The sequence below is a fragment of the Dipodomys merriami genome, unplaced genomic scaffold (assembly GCF_024711535.1).
Source record: "Dipodomys merriami isolate MVZ:Mamm:240054 unplaced genomic scaffold, mDipMer1.0.p SCAF_288, whole genome shotgun sequence".
Lineage (NCBI taxonomy): Eukaryota > Metazoa > Chordata > Mammalia > Rodentia > Heteromyidae > Dipodomys > Dipodomys merriami.
The window spans coordinates 227,879-242,377 of NW_027204359.1; the positions used below are offsets into that span (position 1 = coordinate 227,879).

At 36.0% G+C, this 14,499-nt stretch overlaps 1 pseudogene; it reads right to left on the bottom strand.

Annotated features, from left to right (window-relative positions):
- Positions 1–6,358: 6,358 nt before the first annotated feature.
- Positions 6,359–6,455, bottom strand: LOC138838688 (U6 spliceosomal RNA; annotated as a pseudogene).
- Between the last annotated feature and the right edge of the window lie 8,044 nt (positions 6,456–14,499).

Genomic DNA, 14,499 nt, shown 5'->3' on the forward strand with positions numbered 1-14,499 from the left:
AGGCAATTCTTAGGAAGATGAGGAACAAGATGAAAAAATAAGGAATGGTATCAATTGCAAGACAAAAATTGGAGAAGGATCCAAGTAAATTTCTTCATTGGGCTGCTGAAAATATTCAGCTTACTACAATGCGGAGACTACTTTCCAAAAAGGCCACTCATGTGAATACTAGGGATGATGATGAGTATACCCCTCTTCATCAGGAAGCCTGCAGTGGACACTTAGACATTGTCTGTGAGTTGGTGGCTCAAGTGGCAAATGCAATAACTGTAGATGGCTGTACAACCCTGCACAGTGTATATATGCAGAATAATACCAGAGTGGCTTCTTTCTTACTTCATCATGATACAGATACCAATGCCCAAACTAAAGGCCTCTTGCTGCTGAGAATTGAGATAACAAAGATACAATGGACCTCTGCCGCTGACTGACTCTGTTGGGACGATGGAGGACACCTAGTGGAGGAACTGGAACAGGTGGGGAGATGGCAAACAGACAACTCACACAGAAGAGGAGTGAATGCTGAGTGTGATTTATTGCAGAGGATAACACGCTTTTATAGCAAAAGTCTCCATGAGAAAGGGCAAAAAGTTACACAATCTTGCTGCAAGGCTTCATTTTTGGGTGTTCACCAGCTGGTCGCCTGATCTTGTTTTTTGGATGACGAGCTATGACAATAGGCACTTGTTTTCGGCTTTACCTCTATTTTTAAGAAATACAATTGGTATTGATGTTTATCACCTATTAACCATTAACCAGAGCACATGGGCAAGGTGCTAGACAGAAAGGCATGAAGTCTAGTACTTTATAGTTACTTTTGTTTAGTTTTGTACTTTATATGTTTCAAATCTTTTTTAAGCAATTGTACTTCTTTGCCATTCTTTAGAGGGTCCCCAATTTGTGGCCAAAATCATATTTAGTATACTTGGTTAAATCTGGCCATATATCAAATTTAAGCTCATAGTGTCTTTTCTGTAACCCTTTCACATAATCGTTTACTCTTCTCCATAGAGGCCTTAACTGTCTCATAAGATCTTTCTTGTTCCTTCTTTGATAGTAAGTACCAAGGAGAGAGACCTAGATCTAGCAAGTCTCTCAGTAAATGAAAGAGATTAATAGGAAGTTCTTTCTTCGAAATAGTTTTCCCAACGGTTGCCATCCTTATCATACACACCTGTAAAAGGCTATGGATCTGGGGGAAGTCTTTGGGGTCCTCTAGATAATGGAGGATCCCACCATTTTCCTCTGATAAGCCATTGCCACCTTCCATCTACCAACTTTTTAAGAATCTTATTTAGCTTTTGGTCTAAATATCCCTCTACATCTTTCTTATCTACAGGATATCTATATGAGTCTATTGTATATGCTTTAGGATTAAAGGGAAGTCTCCAGTAGCCATACACTCTTTCTGCTCTAGCCATGCCTACAGCTTCCTGTAAATCTCTTACAAACAATTCCTTCTGCTGAAGTGATGTCATGAAACCCCCAATACTTTTATATTTACTTATGACTTGTCTGATAGCTTCCATAAGAGGGGCTTTTACGGTAGCACTTAACTCTGGTGAGTTATGATCTCAGGACACTCATCAGATGTTGGAGTCATCAACACTTTTAAGAAAGAGCCTTGAGTAAGGGAACATTGAGCATAAGTAAGTAGAACAAGCAGCAGGAACAGTAAAAGATTAATAGGCACTCCTATACAGTGAAGAAAAGAAAACAGGAACAGAAACACATCTTTCCCAGGGGCTTGCCAGCCTTTCCAGGAGGTAGGCCTCTTTGAAGCCCCATTCTCTGAGGTAGAATTCAGTGAAGTCCCATTCTCAGAGATAGGCCTCTTTGAAGCCCCATTCTCTGAGGTAGATTTCGGTGAAGTCCCATTCTCAGAGATAGGCCTCTTTGAAGCCCCATTCTCTGAGGTAGACTTCGGTGAAGTCACATTCTCAGAGATAGGCTTCTGTGAAGCCCCATTCTCAGGTCTGAATGCAGGTGTTCCATGCTAAGCAGACTCCACCGGAGTAGGCATGACATTTGACCCTTTTTTATGTATTAGATGTGCCAGAGAAATTTCTTCTCATATAGAGAAGATGGAGCAGAAGACTAGTTTGAAGAGAACTGGAAAGACAACAAGAATACATATAACAATTAGTATTATGACTCCAAATGTAACCAAGTAGTGCCACCAATCTAAAGGATTAAGACTTTTTAACACTCTCTGTAAGTCTGCTGCCAAAGAATTTATCCCCACGCTTTCCAAATGAGCTTGACTAAGGGCTGAGATGTCTTCCTGTAGCTGTCCTATCTCATGAATTAAGCTATTGTCCTTCCAGATTGTTTGTAAATGCACTTTGGTAACTTCCCAATCTAAGCTCTCATTATAAGGTAATGGGGTAACACAAATATATTTAAATACCTGATGACATCTAGTTGTCAGCTGGGTTTTTAGATTATTGACTTCAGTCCCTAACTTTAAGACTACTTTTTCCAAAGCCTCTATTTTTTTTTTTAAATTTTGGATCAATAATTTGTTGCTCTGTTAATGTTAGAGAAACATCCTTATTTAACTCATTAACAAAATGTGCCGGGCCTTTTCAACCAGCTTCTAGATCTTTCCCCATATAGGTGGTGTTGCGGTTTTTGTTGAATTAGCCTGTGGTGGTGATAGAGAGAGAGTCTTTATCTTCTGCTCCAGTTTTCTCTCCTGATGTATTTTCATTTTCTTCCTGTCTCTTTTTTGGGCCCAAGAAAGGCCTGATGAGTCTGTTTGGGACCCAAATGGGGGATTCCGCATTCTGTGGGAAAACATAAGCATAGCCTAGCTCCGAATGTTAACAGGATGTCTAGCCCACGCCAGGTTCCAGTAAGTAGATCCTTCCATTTTAGTAAAGGAAAAGTTGTAGTTTTTTCCATGCCCCAATGTCTCATCATTGGGGTTATTCCTTGCTCATCAGCATTGAAATGATTAAGAACCAGTAAAGCATGGTTAAGAGTGTAATGGGGGAAGTATTGCTTCTCTCCTCCCTGTCTAATTCTTGACAATTGACTTTTTAAGGACTGATGAGCTCGTTTTATGTTTGCTTGGCCTTGTGGATTATACGGAATCCCTGTTTTGTGCACGATTTTCCATTGTGCACAAAATTTAGCAAAAGCATTGGAGGTGTATGCTGGTCCATTGTCAATTTTTATTTCCTTAGGAATTCCTAGGTCTACAAAGGCTTTAACCAAATGTTGAAGAACATCTTTCACAGCCTCTCCAGAAAGGGCTATAGCAACCATAGCATGAGAATAAGTATTTATAGTAACATGGACAAAGGAGAGTTTCCCAAATTTTGTTACATGGGTAGCATCCATTTGCCACAGAACTCTAGGCTTTAAGCCTCTAGGATTAACTCCCATTTTTTGTGGATGAAAAACTTCCGGGCATGCCTCATATTCCCTTACAATTTGTCTTGCCTGTTCTCAGGACACTTGAAACATCTTTCTTAAGGCATTAGCATTCTGATGGTGTAGTCTATGACTTTCCTGAGCTTCTTCTAAAGCTGACATTACATGACTTTCCTTAGTTAATAAGTCTGCTAACTTGTTCCCTTGAGACAAAGGTACAGGGAGATTACTATGCCCCCTTATGTGTCCCACAAATGCCTTTGTCCTTCTTTGTTGTAATAGCTGTTGTAATTTTATTAATTACTCTGTTACTTTAGAATGACCAGTAACTAGGGCTGTTTCAATGGCAGGAAACAAGGAAACCACATAGCGGGAATCTGTGTAAAGGTTAAACTCCTCTGAATAATTTTGAAAGGCTAGCAGAACTGCAATAATCTGTTGGGCAGATACAGTTGGGTCAGAAGATATTAATGGTGGTTTTGTACTGCAATAAACCACAGACTTTCCGCTAGAAGATCCATCTGTAAAAATAGTTAATGCCCTGCCCAAAGGTTCTGTAACCAAAACCTTTGGAAATATCACAGGGGTTTCAGTATAAAAATGTAACAAAGGATGTTGGGGCATATGAAAGCTTATTTTACTTGTGTAAGTTAATACAGCAATTTTCCAATCATCATCAAATCGTATCAAATGATCTAACTGTTTCTTATTATAAGGGATAATAATGTTAGGTATTTCTTGGCCAAATAAATCTCTAACTCTTAATCTATCCTTTAAAATCAAAATTGCACATAAAAAGGGATATGAAGCAACTATTTTTCCCGGGTTATGGGAATAATGGATCCATTCTAGTATCCCATCCTGCCAAAAACATCCTGTGGTAGTATAGCTTGTAGCCAGAATTATAAAGGACCATGATTGTGCAATATTAATTTGCTATATTTTAGCTGTATTCAATGCTTTTTCTACCAATTTTATACAGGATAAGGCAGCAGGAGTTATTTTCCTGGTAGATTTAGGATTAGGGTCTCCGTCCAACATTTTCATCAAAGGATCTAATTGTCCTGAAGTTATTTTTAAACTAGGCCGAATCCAATTAATATTCCCTAATAATTTTTGGAAATCATTTAATGTTTTTTAGTTTATCTATTCTAATTTGTGTCTTTTGAGACATAATATAATCATGTCCAATCACTTTTCCCAGATAATTTAAAGGTCATTCATGTTGAACTTTATCAGGAGCTATTATCAAACCGAATTTTGTTAATTGTTCTACCATATCCTGTAATATTTTTTCTGTCTTTTCTCTAGTTTCATCGGCCATAAGTATATCATCCATATAATGAATAATATATGCCCCTGGATATTTTTTTCTAATTTGATCTATAGCCCTTTTCACATATTGTTGACATAAGGTAGGGCTGTTTTTCATGCCCTGAGGTAGCACTTTCCATTGGTACCTATTATAATGTTGTTTAAAATTAGCCTAAGGGACACTGAAAGCAAATCTCTTGGAATCTTCTGGTTGTAATTTTATTGTATAAAAGCAATCCTGTAAGTATATTATTATTATGTATCTACCATGTGGGACTGCAACAGGAGAGGGTAGACATGGTTGAAGGGCTCCCATGTCATGCATGGCCTCATTAATTGCCCTTAGATCTTGTAATAATCTCCATTTTCCTGACTTCTTTTTTAATTACAAAAACTGGAGTATTCCATGAACTGGTAGTCTTTTCTATTCTTCCCTTGACTCAATTGTTCTTGAACTAAGTCCTGTATGGCTTGAATCTTTTCTTGAGTTAGGGGCCACTGATTAATCCATACAGGATCATCACTTTTCCATATTATTTTGTCAGCATAAAGCTGTTCATCAGTGGCCCCTATGAAAAATTTTGCTCCTTTGATGAGGAGTCTATTTGTCCTATTTTATTTTCATGTCTTGCATGATGTCTCTGCCCCATAAAGAAAAGAGCAAGCTGGGGATAACATAAGGTTTGAAGTGGCCTTGCTGCCCTTCACATACCCATTTGAGTCTCTGAGCTGACTAAGCTACATTAGAAGCCCTCCCTAATCCAATTAAGGAAGAAGTCTCTTGCGCTGGCCAGGCCATAGGACAATCTTTTCCAGCTATACAGGATCTGTCAGCTCCTGTGTCTAAGTGTCCTGTCATTTGTTTTCCATTGATTTAACGGCCTTGTAAGGCCTTTTATCTGTAATTTCCTGAACCCAGGCTACAGTATCTGTGGTGCCAAACCCTCCTTTTCTGTTTTGAGTCAGTGTGGGATTAGGCAAGTTTAGATATGAGAGTAAAAGTATTTGGGCAATCCTCTGACCTTTATTAACTTGAATAGTCTCTTTAGAGACCTTTTCATGACCTTTATAGTGGTAGGACTGTCTGAGTCTATTACACCTGGTAATACCTCAAAATTCTTTTTATAGTTTGAGCCACCAGCGTCTGGCAACACCAATTCTTACTGTAAAAATTCAGGAATTCCGTGGAATTCTTCCAATTGAATTGCCTGCATTGGATGTCAAAATGTATTCAAGAGTTTTTGTATACATGTATAATGATTTCTGCAGAGTTTGTGAAATTTTATTCAGAAATAATTTTAACTTATCTGTTTAAATGAATAGTACAGATACTAAAGTATTTCTGGTGATTGTCTGAAAAAGAATATTTTAAAGTATTCTATGTTTGTATAATGTGTCCTTTCAGATTGTATTCCATATAGAAAGTTTTAGATTCCTTTTTTTCCTAGGTCCTAATATTATTTTTCTTTGGGATAAAATGACAATGTTGTTTAATTTCAAAAGTTTTGTAAAGTTTATGTTATGTAAACGCCTTTCTGAGGTGAAGATTTAATACATTGATATGAAACTAAATTTAATTATATGAATTACGTGTGTTGTTACACTTGTTATTTTGTAATCAACTTTTTAATAACTGTTTTTCATTTCTTGCATCTGAAAAATGAAAAATACAGAATATTTCACAAATTTTCATATCATCCTTGTGCAATTGTCATGTTAATCTCTGTATTGTAATTTGGGAATACATGCTGCTGAAGCATGTAGTATCTTCTAAATTTAAGTAGTTAATGATGCAATCTTTATACAGACTTATATCCACGGTTGCCTACTTGTAATAAGGAAACTATATTGTTCCTGACAATGCTACTGATCTTATTTTCCTAAAATTCTGTGAATAGTGGAAAAAAATATATTGTTCATCTTAATGCTCACATTTGCAAATTTTTTGTCAATGACAATTTTAAGTCTTTTTAATTTGGAATTTGATCATACTTTCAATAATTTATTGCTAGGTCCAAAGGTGATGGCTTTTTCATGTACTAATTGATCCAACTGAATTAGCTTTGTGGAGCTAATGGATTCAAAGTAAGCCTTGCTTAAGAGCTACTTCTAACCTTCTGCAGTTGACATTTTCCCAAGTGAGGTCTTACTGGCACAAATGGCTACCTGACCCTTTATTCTTCTTTCATGTAGGAAGAGACCAATCAGAATATCTTACCCTGACAGCATAGATTGTTTTACTTGAACAACACTAATCTTAGTTACCAGGGATCATAGAGAGATGAACAGTTCAGTCATAACTGTTCAGACTAGAAGGGATTTTATCAAAATATAATTGTTTATTATATCTAACATTTCAAAAGTAACTAAAGCCAAGAAGGTGAAAAAATTGATCATATTCATGATTACTTAGTATCCTGGCCTGTCTACCATCCTACCAGGCAGGAAGTTACACTACTGAATTTCTATCACCAAATATTTTCATAGTTGCAGGAGAAGTCCAGATGTTTCTTCTCATTATTAGGCCTTAAATTGGTAATGTTTTAATCACAGTGTTTTCTCTTCCCTACAGGCTGTAAATCTACAAATAGTAAAGCTTTAGGTCCAACTCTATCAAACACTGAGGTAGAGATAATGTAATAATACTTTAAAACAGAGTTGCCTTTGATACTGTAACCACAACAGAACAATGCAAAACATGTGTCTTTTTTCTTATATTATATATAGTTATATATTTTATACTTATATGTGCTGATTTTATATTTCACACAATGAAACTTACTAGAATTAGTTGATAATTTCACAAATAAATTAAAATTTATTTATTCCAATAAATAGAATTGGAATATAAATAATTAGGTTTAAAATATATATTAGAATATAAAAAATATCAACGCAGTGTCTTTGGTATAAACTTGTGATACATTCTAACTGTTCTTGGTCTTCTGAATTCACATGGTAAAAAAACAATTTTGTTTTCCCCTAATCTATAAGGGATTTTACTCTGCTTCTCTGTTTATTGTTTTAATTCACTGATCCAAAACTCTTTTTCTCCATATTTCTGAAGCATTCCTACTGATTATGCCCAAATTTTTCTGATAAGATGTCTAACAAATATTATTCTTCTGCACGACCCAATGATTCCTAGGATCCCAGGTACCAGTTACCTGCATCATCAGATAACAACGGCAAGACTTCTCACATAGGCCCATGCAACATGCAACAAAGTAATTGAAGACCCATTTCAATTTCTCATTTCCTATATTTCAGGGCCCCAATTCCTTGAGATGCAGGATTTAGCATTAAGCAATTGTGAAATGCAAGGCAACTTAAAATGAAAGATGAGATCACAAAATTTGAGAGTATGTACTATGATTCAAACATTCAACTTACAGATGGCCAGCCCATATCAGTGAACAAGTTCACAAGGTGTCATAAGATTATTTTTAATACCCCTCCCCTATGATTAATGAAAGATTTTAGTCCAGCATAAGTGGGCCAAAAAATAGTTCCTGGAAGGATAGATCCATAATTTGTCTACCAAGGCCCAGAAAAATTTACTTAGAGTTCAAATATAATTCAGGAAAACATTGAGAAGATCCTTAGTGCTGCAAAACACTGGGACTTCAGTACAACATGGTTCAGTGGTATAAAATGTCACTCTCAAACCAATGATAATCTACATTTAATCTCCTGAAAGTTATTCCTTTACAAATTAACTTTTTAAAATCACATTCGCCAAAATAACATTTGAGAAGTAGATGATACTTAGTGACATTACAAGTTTTTCAAGTGTAGGGAGCAAGTTACAATAGAGTTGAATTATTTACCCAGCACAAATGCCAAACACGTTCAACCATTCATTAAAGTCTAGAAATAGTACCAACCATAATTTGTGTTTTTCAGTAGGAGCCTTCCAGAAATGTGTTAAATAGATCAGCCTGCCAAATTTCAAACCAAAACGTTTGCTAATAAAGTAAATGTCATCATTTAATAAGGTACATTTTAAAACGTCACAAATAGTTGTCCTATCATATGCAATATTATGTTTTCCCTGTCTGTGTAACATAGGGAGAAATATGACTTTAAGTCTTGAATATGGGTACTCATCAGAGATATGACAAACATAAAATCTGTCTTCTATTTCTATCACATTCCTATATAGGAATAAATTTTAGTTTTCTTCTTTTTCCAAAACTTATAGGTAGTAAAAAATAATATACCATGTAAAATAAAACAATCACACCACTGTACAAAGCTATTTATAAAAATTTGTAGCTAGGAGTACATTCTATGCATTTTTTAACTTTCTTTTTGACTGAGATTAATCTTCCAAATGGATGAGAATAAAATCATGTTTAGATGCTTCACGTCTCCAGTCTTGCAAATTGTTACTGCAGATGAATGAATTATGGAAATATAAGCTGACATCAGTTCAAGCATATGCAGAATGTAAACTCCATGAAATGTATATAAACCTTTCAATATATTAATAGACAGTTTAACAGGATGACTATCAGGAAGTTGAAAACAGAAAGAAATTATAGTAAAGACATAGAATGAATGAAAAATGAACAAGGGGCAAGTACAGCTAGAATACTCAATGTACACATATGATAAAGGAAGTGGTAAATCTGAAATAAATATTGGAGAAGCATTTGGTTGAGAATGATGGAAGGAGTGACTCTGATCCAAGAGAAATGGGCAATTAGATGGATATATTTAATTGTAACATACTTGCACAACCTTTTGAAATTCAGTTTAAAAACACAACAAAAAACAAAAACACACAACAATCACAACCAACCAGAAATCTCTAGAGAGTATGAATATTTCCTCCCAAAATTTTAAGCAGTTAATGAAGGGTAGTCTTGGGAAAAGCAAAGAACGCTGTCCAAAGAGAGAAGTTTGGGATAGGAGAGAATTTTGAACAGATTTAAATAGATTGTCTAAGGTTATAAATCACCTACATCTGCTGCAAATAGTATCTTTCTTCTAGGAGTTCTCTGTCTGAACTGGATAATCCAGTCGTGAGACACACTTGATAGCTTGTGAAGATAGAATAGAAGAAACAAGATCAAGAACGCATTACTCCACTGGAGAGAAAACAATCCTCCATATTTTCTCTAATCTTTCTTCACTACTCTTTCTTCATACTTTTAAGTCAATTGATTTTGAATTATATTTTTCCTTCTTTCTTCTGGCAAAGTAATTGGTCAAAGTAATTCATTAAATATTATTTGCCATTTTCTTCTTTCATGCTGATTAATTGGCCAGGCGAGTCTATTAAATTTCCCTCTTGCATTTGGTTGCCATGAAACAACATCTATGTCAATGAGAAGAAATCTAATGTAAAACTTTGTCTCCAGAAAACAGTCCAAGAAGCTGTAATCACCAACATTTGGCTGTATTTTTTCATTTTTCTTTTACCTTGAAAGTCTTCTTGTGTCTAAAATGCCCACAAACATAAGTACTCCATCACTTTTTGGTCCAATCAATTCTAACCTAAAAGATATATTTTGCTAAGAAGATGGTTAGAGGAAACTGAAAAATACTGCACTTTTATCTTCTATCGTAAGACTCTCCTTAGATACCATATCAGGAACAATGAAGTTATTCTATGCAAAATTATTTCAATAGATTATTTTTCTCTTGGTCTTGCATTTGTTCACCAAGATGTATGGAGGAGAGTAGAGTTAAATCACCTATACCTAGAAAGAGAGTGTCTGTTACAAAAGGTAAATGCTTCTATGTCCTCCTCTTAGCTCTTGCCTGATTTACAATTAATCACAGCATCTTAGCTTCAAGTCTAGTGAAGCTGAAAGATTATATGGGCTCCACCACTGTTACATCTTCATGATTTGTCTTTGAAAACTCTTTAAGTTGCCTCATTTGGATGTGGAATGTATTTTCATGTCTCCATTCAATCTGTTTGGCATTGTAGTGAGCCAAATAGGCTCTGTAAAATCACTTTAGTTAGTAAAAATATTAACACAAGTTAGGGCTGGGAAGTTGGCTCTTTGGTAGAGTGCTTGCCTTGAATGCCTGAGACCCTGGGTTTTATTCCTCAGCACCACATAAGCAAAAGGAAAAAAAGCCGAAAGTGGTGCTGTGGCTCAAGTGGTAGAGCGCTAGCCTTGACCTGAAGACCTGAGGGACCCAGGCCCAGAGTTCAGGCCCCACGACCGGACCCTCCAAAAACTATTAATACAATTTGTATAAAAAGTTTGGATTCCCTTCACTGCTAAAGCCAATATGCTTAGCTAGGGCTTCTAAGAACTATGTTTTCTTACCTTTTCCATTTGCTCAATTCTATTCTGAACCCAAAACATTTTGGCTTATGTAATAAGAGAAGTCTTCACTATCTCATGTTATTAAAGATATTATTTTTTGTGAGCCACTTAGAAATGTGAAATCATTGGTTTGAATTATATAATCAGATTTTTTTCTGTTTCACTGCTTCAAATGCAAAGACATTGTAGAAATTGTTACAAACAGAAATGTGTAAACCCAACACCTTCTTGCATTTTGGAGGGCACTTTCTCCCTGAATATTTTGACTCAAATTATCTTTTTTAGAGAATTACTGTTTTGTAATTAAAGGTAAATTCACAAATTTTGATGTCTTATTTTTTAAGAACTTGAATTTAAATTCCAATACAACCTTGTTTCACACAGTAAGAATATATTTCCTGGGTAAGGATAATTCCAAGGTAACCAACCGGATTTACAGCAACGTTTCTGAGGTTTGTTTAGTGTGAAAAAGAGCCATCTTCACCCACATTGCTTCTTCTCTACTAAGTGTCCATGGATTTCTTTGCATGAAAGCCTATTGTCCCAGGAAATTTTAAATTTTCTTAATAGGCTAAGTTGTTAAAAATTTTGAACAATTCAAATTTATCTGTCACAACTTTAAAACTCTTGAAATCCCTTTATCAGAACCGCGAATTCACCAATCCTAATTCCACCTTTACCATCCAAAAGTTCACATGCTCTTTTCATGATATAGTGTCCATGCAACTATTATTTTCCAGTAGCTTTGTACTGCGTATATATAGCCATATAAGCTGATGCTAAGCAAAATGAATTCCAAGATAGGGAACCAGATTTTTTCATTTGTGGTTGTCGTTTTTGATGAACTATGTGATTTGTTTTCTTTGAGTTTTTCCCCTATAGTTCATTCCTGCTGTATTTGATTTTGTATTGTGTATGCATTCACCTTAAATAGGTAAGGGAAGAGGAAAAACAAAATGTTGAGACAAAAGACAAAGGGAAAACCAATGCAATAGCAGCACTCACAAGACAATATGTTGGAAATGTACCTTATAACTTGTGAGGGGTGAAGGGGTGAAGGAAAACTGTGAGAAAAATGAAGGAGGGGTAACAAGTTTGAAATGTTTTTTATTCACTACCTTACAATTACTGTAACCTCACTGTATATCAATTTGATAATAATATTGAAAAAATAAGCTGCGTAAAATGTAATTTTACTGTATTGGCACAGTAAATATTATTCTTTATGTATCAATATTTTAAAAATCAATTCTATTTGACATCTAATTAAAATTGATTACCTCTTTTTTATCAGAGGGTCATCAACGTGATTGTTATGCAACTAGAAAATATTTTCATAATATACTTGCCGAATTTTTCAAAAAAGAATGAATTTATTAGTTTCTCATTCTAAAACATCAAAACACTTTAATGCTATGTAAACCCATAACTTTTAAAATTAAATAATTTGTTAAGAAGACAGAGTATATATTTTCTTCAAAATTCATATGACAAATAACTACTCATAATTACTCATTTTTAAATTCTCAACATTCCATATGTTAGAGATTCAAAATAGTACTTTTTTGCATGTTATAAAATTCTGCAATAGATGCAGTTTCCAATGGAGTGTACAGATTGAGAAGTCAATAGAAAAATAGCCACATTCTGGTAGAGAATAAAACTATAAAGCATCTGTAATAATTCGTCAAGAGTAAGCATTATTTTTTTTATCAGAGTAAGCTGTTATTTCTATGACTATCGATCCCAAGATTTATGCCATGAAGTCGTTCTAGCCCAACAGTTTCCAACTTGTAAGGGGCACCCTAAAATTCCTTAATTCATATCATGAATAGCTTATCTCTATTGTGAAAAATACTACACCTCTGCTAATGTGATGCCCTCCGTGTTCTGGAAAGAACATCACAATAACCTGAGATGCATAATTTTTTCTCCACTGGTATTCTTGAGATCAGATCACTTGCAATTATTATTTATATTTATACTTTTTAAATTATCATAGATATTCAGGAAGCTAAGATTGGAAAATTATGGTTCAAAGCCCACCCTGGCAGGAAGGTTTCATAGAATCTTATCTCCAATATACTTCTCCACAAAAGCCAGACACAAGTGGCACTGAGGTTGAAGTGGTAGGGCATGAGCCTTGAGCATAAACAGACTCAGAGACACTGCCCAGGCCAAGAGTTCAAGCTCTAGGCAAACCAATAAAACAAAAACAAAGTTGAGTACAAACCCCAAACCTAGCATTTTTCTCAATGTATACAGAGGCATGTAAATAAGGAAATGGCTTCCTGTGTTACTTAGAGGTTGAAAAAAAGAAGATGTCACACAACAACTCTCTTCATACCATTTTAAACCAAACCCTCAAAAATTGCTGTTTTTCTTTCTTTTTTTGCAGGTAAGGGGTAGGTTTATTCAGTAGGCCTGCTGGGACCAGGCAAGGTTGGCACTCCACGTGGCTGGGAATGAGAGAGAGCTGGTAAAGAGAGGAAAGAGCTAGAGCAGAGAGAGCTAGAAAAGAACAGAGAGAGAGAGGTAAAAACAGAGAGAGAGAGCTAGAATAGAACAGAGAAAGAGAGAGCTAGAAATGAACAGAGAGAGCAGAGAGCTAGAAACGAACAGAGAGAGCGCCTGGGCCTGTGCTAGGCCTTATCTAGGATATGGGTGGGGAAAGGTGTGGCCACATCAAATTCAGATGTGACTTCTTCCAGGTGTCACAGTTGCCTATGTAACGCAGGTACAGGGTGGAGACTTTGCTGTGAGGAGGGTGGATTCTGCTAGCCATCCAGGTGCGGACCTTACATTCCAGCCTTTTAATAATCTTGAAATAGGGCTAGGATTCTCTCTGGCTACTTCCTGCTGATAAGGGGCGTGGACAATAGGGGTAAAAGGCTGGAATTTGGTCCCCTCCCAGAAGGCAGTGAGCAGTAGCTGTCCTTTGGTTGATTGAGTCCTTGGGTGAAGACTGGAGAAGTCTTATGAGCATTGAGCGGCTGGAAAAATAAATACTAAACAGCAAATAAATGGCAAGAGGAAGGACTTGGGGCTGAAAATGTTGGTAGAAATGTCCCTAGCTACTTCTGATATCTGGCGACTAAGTAGAGAAGTCAGGTGACAAAGGCAAGAATATAAATTCCTGTTCAGTTAATAGGTAGACAGGTATAACCATTGGCTGGGTAAGCTTCTTACTTCCACTGACCTCCTGGCTCTGGTTAATTTTAAAAGGGCAGGCACAAAGTAGCTGATGTGATATTATCTCCTCTTAGTCCTCTCCATGTTTCCTTGTTCCCCAGACTGGCTGAGTCTAGGTGCTCGTTGCTGGGATGGCTTCTCCCAGTTGGTATTCAAGACTTGAACTCCATGCCTGGGCACAGTCCCTGAGCACTTCTTCTCAAGGCTAGCACTGAACCATTTGAGTTATAGTATCACTTGCAGAGTTTAGCTGGGAGATGGAGTCTTAGGGATTTTTCAGCCCGAGCTGGCTTTGAACTGAAATCTTTGCCACAAAAGC